This window comes from Ambystoma mexicanum, chromosome 4q (assembly GCF_040938575.1).
Source record: "Ambystoma mexicanum isolate Mex_15411 chromosome 4q, UKY_AmexF1_1, whole genome shotgun sequence".
In the NCBI taxonomy this organism is placed as follows: domain Eukaryota; kingdom Metazoa; phylum Chordata; class Amphibia; order Caudata; family Ambystomatidae; genus Ambystoma; species Ambystoma mexicanum.
Window position 1 is genome coordinate 46,736,912 of NC_090928.1, and position 15,847 is coordinate 46,752,758.

Genomic DNA, 15,847 nt, shown 5'->3' on the forward strand with positions numbered 1-15,847 from the left:
TGCATATGATTAGACAATTGTAAATACTAAAAGATCAAACTTGATATGAAATGGTTTAATAACCTATGGAATTTCTTTTTTCAAAATTTTAAACATTGTATTTTTAGTTTTTTATTTATGTGTTGGTTTGGCAGATACTTTTACCACATATGCCATACATAGGACAGCAGTACAGCTAATGGAGGCAGTCCCTGGGAAGGATGCCTTTTACATTTTAAAATTATTATACCTGAGTGTGAGCCCATAGATGAAAGGTAATATATAATGGTACTTGGGACATTTAGTAGCAAGGACTGTAAATTCATATACATTTAGACACTGGGCCAGTACTTACTCGGGTGCAGTGTACTAATGTGCAATTCTTTCGTCTCCTGCTATGGCATGCCGGGCAGTCAGAGGTAGAGGGATGTCCCTTCACAGTCTAGCAAGTGGAGTTTGGGTTTGGTCTTGAATAGTTACATAGATTGAATTCCTTTGACAGCTGGGAGAAACAAGTATTTAAAAGGCATGAAGGTAGTAATTTTTCAAGGCCATACAGCATGCTGGCGTTACGTTGAGGTGGAATGGATCTCAGTAGAATGTAAAGGGTCCATGGAGCACAGCTCAGTACTTTGTTTAGGGGATTAAAAGAGTAGAAGGGAAAGCGTGGTTTAATCCTGGCCACTGCAGCAGTGGTAGCGATGAAATGATTGCGTTTGATTGCACAATCAATGGTACCTCAAGATTGCTGCGGGCCTTGGGTGGTGGGCTGAAGAGGAAAGGAAGTAGGAGATGGGAGAGTGGGTATGGCAATTGAGGCTGGAAGGAAGAGGACATCTGTCTTGGAGGATTTTAACATCAACAGTGCAGAGCCATCCAGTGACTTATGGTGGAGTGTCAGTTTGTGGTGTGCTCCAAGATGTCCCGGGGGAGGGAGGGAGGGAGGGAGGAAGGGGGGGAGGGAGGAAGGGAGGAATGAATGATCTGGGTGTCTCAGCAAAGAGGTAGTAGTGAAAGCCAATGTGTGTACCCCGGGAGGAGATGTAAAGTATGAAGGGAAGCCGGTAAATGACTGATACCTGAGGCACTCGCACTGAAAAGTGGCTAGGAGACGAGGTGTTAGAGTTCCAGTAGCTGAAGAAGGAACAGTCAGGTAGCCATAAAGTCTCGGAGGAAAGCGTTTCGAGGAGGGAGGGGTAGTCCACAGTGTTAATAGCTGCAGAGACATCAAGTAGGAGGAGGATGTGAGTGGTGAACAGTGGCAAGAACATTGAAGATAAGGTTGGGAGCAGTTTCGGTACAGTGTTTAATGTGGTATCCAGATGCGAGGGGGTCAGATAGTGCACATTTCTCAACGTAGTTCATGTTGTATTTGAGGACAACTCTCAAGGATTTGGTAGTGGTGAGGCAGAAGATAAGGCAGCAAAAAGAGGATTATTAGGCTGATCAGTAGATATGTTTCCTAAGGTGGAGTATGACTGTGGCCACCTTGTAGCAGGCTGTGAAGATGATAAATGCAGATAGATGGAAGTGAGAGGAGACATGACAGTAGGTGATCCCGGGAGGATAGCTCAGTGGCAACGTGCCCACCTTGGAAACAAGGCGACACAAAGCAACACAGGTTCGATCCCCGGGTCCGCGCTTGGAAACCTCTGGGTATTAAGCGCGTTATAAGTAAGTAACTAAGACATATTCCTGTAACAGCGCCTCGATGCCCCTGGGCTATGTGAGCGCTTTAAAAATGCAAATAAATAAATAAAAATTGCAGCCCAAACTATCAAACTGTGTGCCAAGAAACTCGCTGGAGCACACAAAGGTTAGCAGAATAAAATGAAGGGTGTTAGTTTGAAAGGGAAGCGTAAGCAAGTTAGCTAGATACGAGAGGGGGGGTGTGGAGTGGAAGAAAAGAAGGAGGAAGGGAGAGGAGAAAAGAGGGTGGGCAGGGTTTCCCATATTTTGGTGGTGTTGGAAAAGGACTATGAGGCAAAGTCATAAACAGAGAGGGAGGAGGCTATGAAGTGAAGTTTAGGTGAGGCAAGCATAACCTGGATGGTAATCTAAAACTTGCAAGTGTGCAAGCAGAGAAAGTATTATACTGGAGTATTGGGAGGATTTGGCAGAGTTGAGAGCAATGGAGATGTATGGTTTTCCTCATCTGTTGGATGGCTGGAGTGTTCTATGATAAAGGGCGGAAGGAAGGGAAGGCGTCCACCTGGATAGTGGTAGTCCAAATGGTAACCAGTGGTTTGCTGAACTCAATAAAGATTAGTTTGATAGTGAGAGATTACTGGAGAAGAAAGCTTGGAGGGATGTATTAAGTATATATGGTTTAAAATAAATCTTTATACTATACAATTCTACAAAATGTATCCATGAGACAAGCTCATATTAAGTTTGGACCAATCCATTCAACCTTTCATAAATTAATACATAAATTACCATAAATATACATTTTAATTGAAAGCTTCTGACGGTTAGCATTGGTGTGGCTTGATGCTTGGGCATCATTGGTGGGTCCTTTTCTGTAGCTCCTATGCCCGTTAACCCACTCAGTCCGTTCTCAGCTTGCTCGCCCACCTACAGCCACCCCATCGCTTTGGCATCCTTACAGGAGGCCTGGAGAGTTTGGAACTAGTGTTGGTAGCCAAGTGTCAGAAGTATTTCGTAAGGTGCTAATTAAGAAATATTCCTAGGCCATGATCTAAGATAGGGACTGTCCTCTTGGCTCTTCTTGGCCCCATCAGTCTTGCTCTGTGCATATTGTGCTTACTGAGTCCACTGGTAGCTTTGGTAAGATCTGTATATTGTGTAATTCAGGAGGGTTCCGCTATTGCCGCCCTTGAGCAGAAAGCCATTGCAGTGTGGCCCACTGCGCTAGAAGGACATTGCTGTCGGGAGCTGCTTGGGTGCCTAACCACAGAGTACCATCCTGCCACATCAGTCCCCACGCCATGAGGTGGCTTTCTTCCTGCCGCTATGACGGAACCTGGTGGTGTTCCCCGTAAGCTGTGTTGGAATACTGTGCAATGTATTTTTACCACTTATTGGATTATACCCTAATGCTGTGAGATCATGTGACAACGTTTGACAAAGGCATATATAGTACATTGTATATAGTACAAAGTGTATAAAGTATATTAAGGGTTTTCAGCCAAACGACTGCTGCAACCCACAATGTCGAGGGTGCCACTCCTACGCCATTAGGGCGGGTGGGGATGCCTAAGAGAGCTCTTCACTTCCACAGAGAATTGACTGATCTCTCGTTTACACTACCGGTGCCGTGGGGGACAGTCAGACTAAGGGTGCCCCTTAAGCCTTTGGACATTCACAGTATAGGTTGCACAATTGCTGCTTGGTGATCGTTACATTAATACTACAGCAACAGCAACCTTCATGGACCAGAAGACCGCGACCTTGGCGTATGCACTGGCCTTAACGGCCCTACAGAATTGGTAGGCTTTCTTCTTCCTCACCTTGAACAATATACCTAGTAAAGGAACATATATCCCTTGTTTTACACTTGCCCTCCATGAGTCCTTAAGAGCTTATAGCACTATGTAGAAGTGATCCGTGGAGGGATGGACATTTGACAGGCCCCTTGAGCTAACTTGGTGTTCCCGATACACGGGTGATATATCTCGTATACAATGGCTAAACATAAGGCCGGAATTTTGGAATTGCTAATTGTGCCACCAAAATAAAGATCAGGGTCACCCACATTATCTGCTTTCGACTTAGAATCAGTAAATGGATCCCAGGCTAAAGTTCTCATCGTGGAAATGGTACTGCTACTCGGGCATTGTTATACCTAGCACTAACTTTAAATCAAAACTGGCGGTTTCGGTGGATAAGACGATTATGGATGAAATTGGAAATTCACCACCAGCCCGTCACCATACTTCTGTTTCTCAATTAATAAATCTGATCCTCATATCCCGCATATAACTAAGGAGCTCATTGCACCTGATTTAACTGAGACACTGCGACAAAAGGACCAAACTGGCAGGGTATAACTATAAAGTAGCAGTTGTTACCCACAATTAAATTAACCCCAGGTTACCATGCTCCAACGGATTGCCCCCCTACAAGAAACACAAGAATTAGAAGATGTGGAATTAGATACAGAGGTGGACACTAATCACCTCTGTACTGTGACTAATAATACTGATGAAGGCCTACAAAATAAAAAGAGCTTGGACACAGACAATACTAGCTCAAGTCCTCTTCCTTCCTCAGCAAAGGTGATAAGTAACACTATAAAACACAATCCCTAACTGAAGGTTGCGTACACCGCGAGTCTCTGACTGGAAAAATTGAGGATTTACAAAATGTTATATCACATATAGAAGTGCAACCAGAGAGGCCACGAGGGGGCGCAGGCAAAATGGAAGCCTGATCGCCGCGTTCAGTCCCCTGCCCGGGAGTTTCTGTGGAGCTTGGGATCCCCCGATGGCGCACCCCCAGAGAGGATGAAGCAGTCCTGAAATAGTGGTGCGGAGGTTAAACCCCTGCGAACAAACGAAGAAGCCCATGCAATTGAGGCCTGCTCTGGAGGTGCAAAGAGCGGCTTGGCAAGAGAAGACCATTACCCCACAGGAGCACGTCCTTGGGATTCCTGGGGACAGAGCTGCAGTATCAGCGGGGGAACGCCCGCCCAGTCGGGGAGGCAGCCCCTCACCACAGAAGTTGGAGGAGAGGGCCCGGGGGGCTGAACCCCGTAGCAGTGCCCACTGAGTAGGAGGAGGTAGGGGGGGCCATTGCGGTGTCAGTCAAGCCGCAGGGGCCTCAACGAGGGGTGGTAGGCCCATAAGGAGCAGGAATCCAGGCGGAGAGCGGCCCGAGAGTGCCGCAGGGCCATGGGCATGCCGAGGCTCGCATAGCACAGTGGAGGCTGGGTGTGCAGAAAGCCTACGCCGCCAGCCTGGTGCACAGAGGGGCAGCAGCGGCAAGCTGGGATACCAGTCCTGGACCCAACATCAGCAGTGGAGTGACCTGTTGTGCAGCACACCACATGGGGAAGCCGGCAAAGGAATCCAGCTGGAGGCAGCATGAAGCAAAACACCTGGTGCGTGTTGCGTCAGTGCGCTTCTGGCCCGACGCTCAGGAAGGAGGCGTGAGGGAGTGCAGCAACACGAACCACAAAGCAGGCAGTCTACGCCAGATGGAGAGGCTCCATAGGAGGCCAGTGCGGCACCGGCAATAAGAGAATCATCTGTCAGTAGCAGACAGGCCCGGCTGCCAAGGTGGGAAACAGCTGGCCATTGTTAAGACGGATTTCTGAACTCTGTCCTGGTGGCGCAGAAGTTCAGAAGGCCAACCTAATTACTTGGAACAGGGTAACCTCTAGACGAGCCAGACCAATCAAGGTAGCGATCGCGGCGGTCAAGACTAGGTCTCAAGAGGGGTGAGGGTGACTGAAAGCCTGCAATGAGCACACAAAGCAAGGACACTTACAAACTACTCCAAACAGGTGTTATATTAAAAATATATACACATTTATTCCAAGGCCTTTAAAACAATGACCATAGCGAGAAAATCACAATATAACAATAGTAAACCAACACATACCATATCAACACAATATATATACAAATACAACAAGTCTCAAGCGTTAGATGCACAAAATGTGTAGTCCACCTAAAAGGGAAGGAAAACAGGCAGTGCGAAATAATGCTTAGAACCAGTCCGCCTTCAGAGGCACCTAACTAAAAGGAAGTCCGAGCCCTGCGAAGAGTGGAGCCTTGTGCTCAAAAGTACCTGCACACGCTGGTGTCAACGGGCAAAGGGGAGTCTCTTCGAAGGAAGTAAGGCAGTTCAGTTTAGTGCATAAAAGAAGAAGAACAAGTTCCGCGACTCAAGCGCAGCCTCTACTGTGGGCAGAAGCAGAGCGCGAGTACGGAAAAGGGCGCTGTTTTGACACAGCGGGGAAAAGCTATGGGCTCCTGCAGGAGGGCGACCAGTTCCTAGCTATGCTACTCACCGGTCCCCGATGCAAGCAGACCCAGGCTTCTCTGCGTCCGTTTCAGTCGCTGGCAGGTTCAGAAGAGCAGGGAACATCTCGTCGTCGTGTTGAGTAAAAGACGTCCCAATCGAAGAAACCCGCACAGTTTGTTACCACAGCAGGGCAACGGAGCGGCCCTGTGTATCTGAGCCAAATGTACACTACTCACTTCAGACCTGGGAACGCCAAGTGTACGAAGCGTGTGAGAGTGACAAGGACTCGAAATACTACACAACCTGGCGGCGGTTATAGAGCAAGACTCCCGTGTAAACTGGTCAGTCAGCTGGATGGCCCAGAGACGCTTCCGAAGGCTTACTGGCAGGAGATGGTGAAGATGCCGAGAATAGCTGTTCCCGCTATTCCAAGGGTCGAAGTACCAGTACAGGCCTTCTGGTTCGATCAAAGGTAAAAAGGGTTTCACAAGGCGACAGCAGTGCAGAGGAGAAGTCCTTCAGCGGGTCACCAGCGATTCCTCGGTTCAGCCTCTTGGTTGCAGGATACTTGGCTCCTGTATGCCTTCGTTCGTGAGAACTCAGGAGATCGACATGGTAGTGGTGTTTCCAGCCCCCTTCTATCCATGGTTCCCTTCGCGCCAAAACGGAGGGGACCCAATGGGAGATCCGCTCATCAACACTCGCACCATTCGTGGACCAATCACGGACCACGGTGGTCCCAGGCATTCACACCACCCTAGACTCTCTGGCACCCAGGATGTGTATTGGGACCAGACATCCCAGCCCACATCCTGGAGGCACACACAAGGCCTGTAGAAGCCCGCGAAAGCATCTGTGTTTCGCGGGAAAGTACATGCCCAAATAAGGAAGGCCCTGGGTCGGCTCGACCTGGGGAAGGTGAAGGGAGCAAGACGGTCAGCGGACAGGACAAAGGAGCCTCGTGGTCTGGCCATTTTGGGAGCCAGGCCACCATTTTGGGTTAAGCGCGGAAAACGCGCTTAGAACGCCAAAAGGAGCTCAAAACACAAGAAACGATCGCTGCCACCATTCCCGTCCCTGAATCACTTGCACAGATCAGTTACAATCCTAAACGAGTATCTAGGGTCTGTAGAAGGCTAGAGACCCAAGAGAGCTGTAACTTAGCTTACAGTGCCCTCTTGTGTCATGTTGCACAAAAGCCGCAACATGATAAAAGAAACTACGGGAAACAGCGTTCCCCGGTACTGACTGTCTTAAGGGCATGTCAGTTTCCCTGTAAGAAAGGAGCGAAAGCCCAGAGGAGTGCGGCAGAAGGCTGCACTTCTCTGGCAAAGTCGAGAACAAGGTGAAAAACAACAGCAAAAAGTTTAGGGGTTGCCACATGGAAGGAAAATTACCTACAATTACGAAATCTTTCCTAACACCCATGATCTGGTAGCTGCAGCAGTTGGGGGCTCGCTGGAAAAGGTGAGGATTTGATCCCCAAGGTAGGAGCGTGCAGTACCAACACCTGAGTGCTTTAGACTGCTGTGGTGACTTCCCCGGGACTGGTGTGTCCCCCTGCACACACTAAGGCACCCCCTCAGCCCCCTGAACACGACAGAAAAAAGAGGGGCGGTGAGGCCCGCTGGGAGGACTGCCCTAGACATCTGCCAGGGGCCAAAGCAGTGAGCAGGGGGTCCAACCAGGCTGGTCGACGAGAGAAGCTCAACAGCTGGTTGAAAGAGGCAATATTGTGGTGGACAGAGGGGCCTGGGCGGCACAGAGTGCTGTGTACAACCCCCCCCTGGTTGAGGTGCAGCAGAACCCCCCCCCCCCCTGTGAGGTGGGGGCAGTGTGGGGTGGAATGAAGTGTGAAAGGAACCTGGGGAGAAGGGTGGTCTTGTGAAGCTTTTTGAGGCCTCTGTCTAGCAGCGATGGGGCAAGGTGGAAAAGATCTTTTTGGATCAGCAACTTGGCACACAAACGTTGGGACTGGAAAGAGGAAGGAGAGGGGCATCTCCGCCTAAGTGTGACCCAACCTACCATGCCGACGAAGGAGGGCATAGGTATATAAGCTGGAAAGGTGCCTTCATGCAGTATCGATACCAGGGCGGCGAGGAGATCACGAAGGCCAAGGGAGAGGGGTACCACATCCATGCTTGGCACAGATTGGCACGATTAAAAGTGAAATCCAGGTCATCCTGGAAGAGATAAGAGGAATGAGGACAGACATAGGGGTGAAGGTGGCAGACCTCTCAGCAAAGGTGGTTACCCTGGAGGAGAGAGTGGAAGAGGTGGAAGCTAACCAGGCCTTGATGGGAATCCTGGGAGCGTGATTAGAGGCACGCTTCCTGGAGGTGGAACAGAGGGAGAGGAGCTGCATCACAAAGTGGACGACATTGAGAACCTGGAGAGCCGGAACAACCTCTGGTTCTTTGGACTGTGGGAGATGGAAGGGGAGCCCCCCGTTGGCTTTGAGAAGAATATTCAGGACATAATGAGAATGGTTTTGTGCTCCAAAGAGGGTGAGCGAGTAACCCTGCACAGGGTGCACCGTGCAGGGGGAGGGAGTAGAGGTCCACGCTCGGTCCTGGTACAATTGCACTATTACGCTGATAAGGGGAGGATCCTTGAGGGCGTGCCACCTGGTCAACATTGAGTACGGTGACTCCAGGGTGGCCATCTTTCAGGACTTGTCTGCGCACACTCTACAGAGGAGCAAGAAATGCAGGCCCCTCAGCAGATGGCTCCAGGAGAAGGGTGTGTAGTATAGATGGGGCTACCCGTTTTTGCTGGTGTTTGAGTGGGAAGCAGAGTGATGCCAGCTGGCCATGGAGGAGGTTGTCAAGCGTGCCATGGAGGACCTGGTGGGGTCCCGACGTTGAACCCTCCAAGAGGAGGAAGTGGGTGGAGTAGAGACTCGCCAGGAACCACAAGGCCCGAAGTCCTCTGTGGGAAGGTGCAAAATCCAAGGGCCCAGGTAATTTCAGAAACTCAACACCCTCTTGCCCCAGAAAGATGGCACATGAAGGGGGTCTGGGGGCTGCCCTGACCTTTGTGTCCTTTTATGGGCTCCAGACCTTGCTCTGGGGTATTTCTCATCCCTGTTGTAAGGGGGGAGAGATGGGAGGAGTGTCACGGCCCGTGATCCAGAACCCCACTGGCATGGTCACATGCCAGGTAGGGTTAGGGCTCGGGGTTCATTTGGGACCCCAAGGGCTTTGCATTGTCACCGGAGACTCTCCTGGAGTCAGTCCTGGCGTCTTTGACACCAGGCACATATTTGGAATGGCACTTGAAGGGACAACTTTTCATTTGGAGGCCTGCAGCCAACATGGAGGCACCCACAGTCTAGTCCCTAAGAACCAGACTGTGCAGTGCAGTGTTTTCGGTGTGGTAGCCCGGACTACTTTACCTGGACTACTTTACAGGGTAGGCTATATAAACCACACCCAAGCTAAAGAACGTGCTTCGCGTTATTCTGCAGCCAGCAGCGTAACGCTCACCGTGTTTAGAGACCAGCACCCAGCGTTCCTGCAATCGCGGACCTGCAGAGGAGACAAAAGAACATTATTAGCAGTTCCAGTTTACCTGCAGTCTTCCATCCTTCGATCCCAGCTGCTCGTGGTCTTCCATCCCATTGGCAGCATCTTCTGGACAGCGCGCTCGCACTGGAACGAAGCACCTGGGGAGGAGAGAAAAAGGGACAATGTTAAACGGGTTATTCACGCCAAGTTCAGCAGTAACCAAAATCTTCTCACCTGCCTGGGCATATCTTGGCCGGTTCCGATCCGGAAAACACTGCACGCCCAGAAAGACCATCATAACCTGCAAAGGAATATAGAATACAGGTTAGCCCAAAAAGACATTAGCGCACCGCACTTTGCGCTGAACCTACCTTTCTTCATACGCTCCGAGTCCATAAACCCCGGCAGGAGCCGAACCCAAGCGGCTCACCCAGCAAACCTCTGCATACCTAAGGAGGAAAAAATCAGGGAAAGACATTAATAGCCCGCAAGACTACTATAATCGAACTTTCCTCTTTAAAGACACTTGAATGGGTTGGCATCATTGAAGTTAACTCTGTCGCTTCAACCCGCGGAAACTACGCGCCCCTGGGCAGAAAGCAGGACGGAGAGCACCCCAGACATCATAACAAGGTGAGGAGGGGGGGCCTTCAGGTCGAGTCCAAGGGGCTGGTGGGAGGAACCGAAATCTGAACCTAAGCCCAGTCCTCCTGTGTTTTCAGGCCCTCCTACCATAGAAGACATCATCCCGAATTGAGTACATGTGGGGGAAATCCGGCAACAAGGGCATACAGGCGTCCCTGTGGATACCAGGTGAGCGTAACAGGAGTGGGAAAGGGTGCGCCCCTGTTCTTCAGGATGTTCATAGTTGGCATTTTGTTGTGCCCGGGGAGGTGGGAAGGGGTAATAGTGGGGCTGAAGGGGAGAGTTTGAGGGGGGGTTTAGGGTGCTTCAGGGTTTTGTTGGAATTAAGTCTAGGAGGGAGTGGGGGAGGCACTGTGGGAGTTTGGGGGGGGTAGATGGTGGAAGCGCAGGGTAGGTAACACGGCCAGAGCAGGGGCTGTGTCCCTGGTTATTCTACTGGTGTGGCCAGGATGAACGGGACACACACTCGGGCACCTCAGGGGGGAAATGGGGAGGGGATAGGGGAAAGGGGTAATGGGGGAGAGGAGGGAGGGGATCCCATGTAGCGGTCAACACAGAGGGGGAGGGAGGGATGCCTCCTGGTCGTTCGGAGGGTGAAGGTCTATGGCCGAGTTGAGGGTGGCCATGTTAAACGTAAAGGGGCTTAACTCGCAGAATAAGAGATCGTTGACTAGCAACATGTTCCACAAGCAGCGCCTGGCGATCCTCTTAAGATATTGGTAAGACTTATTGGACATCTCAGAAAGATCGTAAGAAGGAGGGGGGTAGGCATTCTAGTTGGAAAAGCCTTCCGGATGAAGGTGGTGAAGATCAAGAGGGGGCACGGAGGGAGGGTCCTTGCGATAGTGTCTCTACCAGTGAGTGTCGGTTACATTGGCCACATTATTCGCGCCGTACGCGAGATTCCTATGCCAGATCTTTGTGATGGAAGGCTGGGCAGAGGGGGCCACCATCCTGGGGGGGTGATTTTAATCTAGTGGCCAACCAAGCATTAGATTGGTGGTTTGCGAAGGGGCGATGCCCTAGGGTAGCGACCAAGGAAAACACTGACTTTCAGAACTTTCTGCAAGACTCCTACTGGGTTGACATTTTTCGGGGGCTATACTTTCTTTTCTCCCCCTGCACCAGTGGTACACTAGGACAGACTTGCTCCTGGTCCCCCGGGAGCAGGTGAGAGAGGTGACTGGACCTTAAGTTGCCGTGGTAACTTGGTCGGACCATGAATTAGTGATGGCAGAGTGGAAGGGGGCGAGACCAGCGCAGTGGCAGACGTGCTGGATCAGGTGTTGTAGGACTTCTTGGGGAAGGAGATAGGGGTGCATTTTGAAGCCAACGACAATGGGGCGGTGTGCATGGCTACAGTATATGAGACGGCCAAGGCCACGTTCAGGTGATTACTGGTCACGGAAGGGGCTCGTAAGAAAAGGGAGAGGTGCCTTTTTGAGGCCAGGCTCTGCGAGGAACTGAAGGCTTTAAGAGCGCAACTGGTACAGAAAGGCACCAATAGGGAGAGGCTTCTGGGAGATATGAGGGACAGGAGACAGGAACTCCATTCGGCATCAATAGGCAAAGAGGTTTATGTGGCAAAAGTACTACAAAAAGGAGCGATGCGATTGGCGTCATTCCTGGTGAACAGGGTGAAATGATGCAGGGTGGAGAGGCGGGTGGACAAGATATGCAGATCCAACTGGGGAATAGGGGACAAAGGGGAGGGGAGGTCATCCCAGCCCAATGCGCTGCTAACTATCAGCAGCTTTATGCCAGGCCGGTGGAGGCATAGTGTGAGGAGATGCGTGCCTACCTTGATGGTATATGGCTCACCAAGCTCACACCGGCAGAAGGGGAAGCGCTCGAGGCAGAGAATACGGGAAGAAGTGATAAGGCGATTCAAAAGCTAAAAGCAGGTAAGGCCACCGGGGAGGATGGGTTCCCTACGGACTTCTGAAAACCGCATCAGTCATTACTGACGGCTCCTCTGGCCAAGCTGTTTAACTCCATTGTTGGGGAGGGCTCCATACCACTGATGTTCCTCCAGGCCCGATTAGCGGTGATCCCAAAACCAGGCAAGGACCGTACAAATTGTGCTTCGTATAGGCCCACCTCCCTATTAAATGTGGACACGAAAATATTTGCCAGGGTGCTGGCATCTCGCTTGGAGTCCTGCCTCCCCCTGTGGATTCATGCATACATACAGGCTTCATTATGCACAGGCAGGGGGCAGATTATATGCGTAAGACGCTCCAGATCATCAAAACACCTGTGGTGGCAAGAGAGGGGGCCCTACTGTGGGCCTTAGACACAGAGAAGGCCTTTGATCGGGTGAGTTGGGCTTTCATGGGGGAGGTCCTCTCGTCCATAGGGATGGGCCCGAAATGGAGGGGGTGGATCGCAGCTTTATATTCCAACCCATCAGACAGGATGGTGGTGAATGGAAACGTGTTGCAGGTCTTCCCATTGTAGTGGGGTACGTGACAGGGGTGTCTGCTCTCCCTGTTGCTCTACGTGCTGGTTATGGAGCCGTGGGGATCAGGGAAGACTAAGGAATAAGGCGGGGTTAACGTGCAAACTCTGTCTCTTCGCAGACAATGCCCTGCAATATATCACTAAGCCAGCGCATTCGGTGCCATCTCTACTAGAGAGTTTAGGGAAATATGGGGAGCTATCTGGCTTCAAAGTCAACCTGGAGAAATCGGTGACCTACGTAGTTGGGTGGGGGTGTTGGTGGTAGGAAGGGAGTACATGAAGGGATTCAGGAGCAAGAGGACTCCTTTGATATCTGGGGATACGGGTACCACACCAATACGGGGACCTCTTCACAAAGGATTACCTGCTGTTATGGTTAGGGGTACGGAAGGATATGGAGAGGTGTGCAAGTTTGTGGCTCTAGTGGATGGCTCGCCTAAGGTGTATTAAAATGGTGGTGTTTTCCAAATTCCTGTTCTTGTTTCAAATGCTCCTGGTGGTGGTACCGAAATCGTTCTTGGGGGACGTTAAGGCGGCACTGTTAAAGTTTCTATGGGCAGTAGTCAAGCATAGGATCGCCTACAGGACATCGACCCTACCAAGGGAAGAAGGCAGAGTGGGGTTCGCTGACCTCTCAACATACTATAAGGCAGCCCAACTTTGTGTCCTGGTGGAGCATCTCGGCCCACGCTCTGACAAACAATGAGTGCCGAGGGACAATGTGATCTTGGCCCCTGTCTCACTGGGGGAATGGCTATTGGTGCCCAGGTCGAGCATTCTGAGGAGGGTGTGCACCACCCAGTTCTGGAAGTCCTGTGGTCCCTTTGGAAGGAGGGGGGGTGAATTGATGGCTATCCACGTGGCCGTCATCCTTGAGTTGTATTTTGACCCCACCGCTGCGGGACAGGGTTGAGGACCTGCTAGCGGTCCAGCTGTGGTATAAGGCGGGGCTAAGTAGGGCTGGGCAGATGTGGGAAGGAGGGCTTTCATTTCACTGGGTAGGTTAGAGGAATGCTTGCGGGTGGGAAAGTTATCAGTGTTTCACTAACTACAATTGAAGGGAGCCCTAATGAACCATCAGTGGTGCAATAACCTGCAAAGGGAGTTGACTGAATTTGAGCACATCCTTATCACGAAGGCGGGCTCTCTGGGGCTTATTGCTCGGTTGTACAAGGCAATACTGTTAGCGGAACCAAGGGACCCACTCCCAGCCAGGATCAGATGTGGACAGGACTTGGGGAAGGACATTGATGACGCCTTGTGTGCACTGATCTGATCTCACACACAACTGCGTCCCTGCGGTATAGACACCAGGCCCTGAAATTGCTGCATAGGTGGCACTACCCACCCACTGTGTTAGCTAAAATGTGTAAAGGGTACGACTCACATTGCTGGAAGTGTCACATGGTGAAGGGCAACTACAATCATATGTGGTGGGAATGCCCCAGCGTGCAAGCTTACTGGAGGGAATTTTTCTCGTGGATCAAGGGATGTACGGGATCCACAGGAAGCTCTCGCCATGGGTTCTCCTTTTTAGAGTGTGGCAAGAGGAGGAGGAGGACGAGGAGGAGGACAGCGTATGGTACAGGTCATGCTGGAAGCTGCTAGATGCTGCCAGGCCCAGTGGTGGAAGAGCCTACGCCTCCCGACAGAAAAAGAATGAGTGGCGAAGGTTAGAACATCTGTGATATGGAGTTGCTAACACACCTTTTGGACGAGTCCCGGTCCAATATTGAAGGCTTGTGAATGCCCTTTTTTGAGAAGTATGGCCATTGAGCAACACTAGGAATTGGGGTACCAAGTATGGTTGAGTTGTGGGGTTTGGTCGGGGAGAGGGGTGAGAATCGCTGGGTTGTGATCTATGACGAATTGGGGTTGTTTTACTGTGACTCAAACCGTCGCAACAGAAATGACCGCATGGGAAATGTACGCAATACAAACATGTTCATACATTTCCCATGCAGACATCCATTGTAAAACAACCACAAATCCATACAAACACACACCCTCCACCCACACCCCAAGCACCCTACATACCTGTCCTTCCAATGTACTGCGTCCCTGCAGCGCCGGTTTCCTTTCACTTCTGTGATCGGGAACCGGCGCTGCATGGTCCTTTTCTTTTCTTTTTTCTTTTTTTTTACTTTTGATCGGGTAAGCTGCGGGGGCGTCGGGGGGGGGGGCGCTGCAGCCCCTGTAGCCTTTGTGTTATTTTTTTTTTTTCACCGACCCCACCAAAAGACCCAATATCACAAAATGTTTGAACTTTTGATATTTAAAACTTTTTGTGGTGTGTGGTAGGTCTTTTGGTGGGGTTGGTAGTTTGGATACGGTAATTTTGGCCTATTCCTCTTTGACCGCGAACACTGACCGGAGATGATGACTCACTGTGGAACAGCTGTATAATCAGACTGGAGACCCTGAGACTGTCCCACCAGGAGGGGCTTATACCTTCGGTATGAGCCTACGGGATTTAACTGAAAACTGCTGAATGGGGAGGGTAAGGGGGTATGCAGGTAAAGAAGGTGGGGGTAACCGCAGAGCGGGATGTTCTGAGGGGTCTGTTTTTGTTGGGGGAATTGTGAGGATTTGTAATGTTCTGTTGGAAATGCCAATAAAGTTCAATTTGGAAAGAAAAAGTACAACCAGTCCTCCAGATAAGTGTCGTAACATGCCTTTTTTTTCATAACATGTTATTGGGTTTTACAGATGAGCATTACATTGAGCATAACGGCAATAACAAATCAGCAATTGCTAGGTATGTTAAAGTGATAATGTCTCTCTGTGAAATCGGTGGGAGGGGGACCAATTTGGTGGACTGAGCATTATTGTCCGTGGCCCACTCTGTCCGCAGTAGCCAAGCGGGTTTCGTTGTGCTGGATTGCTATGGTATGAGACTGTAGTTCAATAAAGCGGGCTGCTTTGGAGCCATCTGGTTAAAGGAGGCCTTCTGGTGAGAGCTGGAAACTTGGCGGCATAGTCCATAAATGGGTCCCGTATGTTTAGGGCTCTATTCAGAGAGCCTGTTCGGATTGCGGTAATCTTTTCAGCAACCGCTGTGTCCCAACATTTAGCCCCCCAAAGTGCCACTGAGGGTCCTTCTTTGTCTTTCCACACCCGGGCCATTGCAATTTTTGCTGCTCGGAGTAGGTGCATGCATAGCCGGGAGATTTGGCCTGAGAGTGGGAAAGCGCTGTCACCTGTGTCGCCCAAAAGGATGATTCCGGGATCCCAGGGGATGGAGAGGGCAGACATTTCCTTGATGTGTTTAATTACCTCGCTCCAGTACATTTCTGCCTTCGGGCATGTCCATACCA

The 15,847-nt window shown here is 50.7% G+C and overlaps 1 protein-coding gene across 2 annotated transcripts in view; it reads left to right on the top strand.

The window, feature by feature from the left end:
• The window catches only part of ABCB10 (ATP binding cassette subfamily B member 10), a 550,176-nt gene that overhangs the window by 488,096 nt on the left and 46,233 nt on the right, over positions 1-15,847 (top strand). The gene's annotated exons all lie outside the window — the stretch shown is intronic.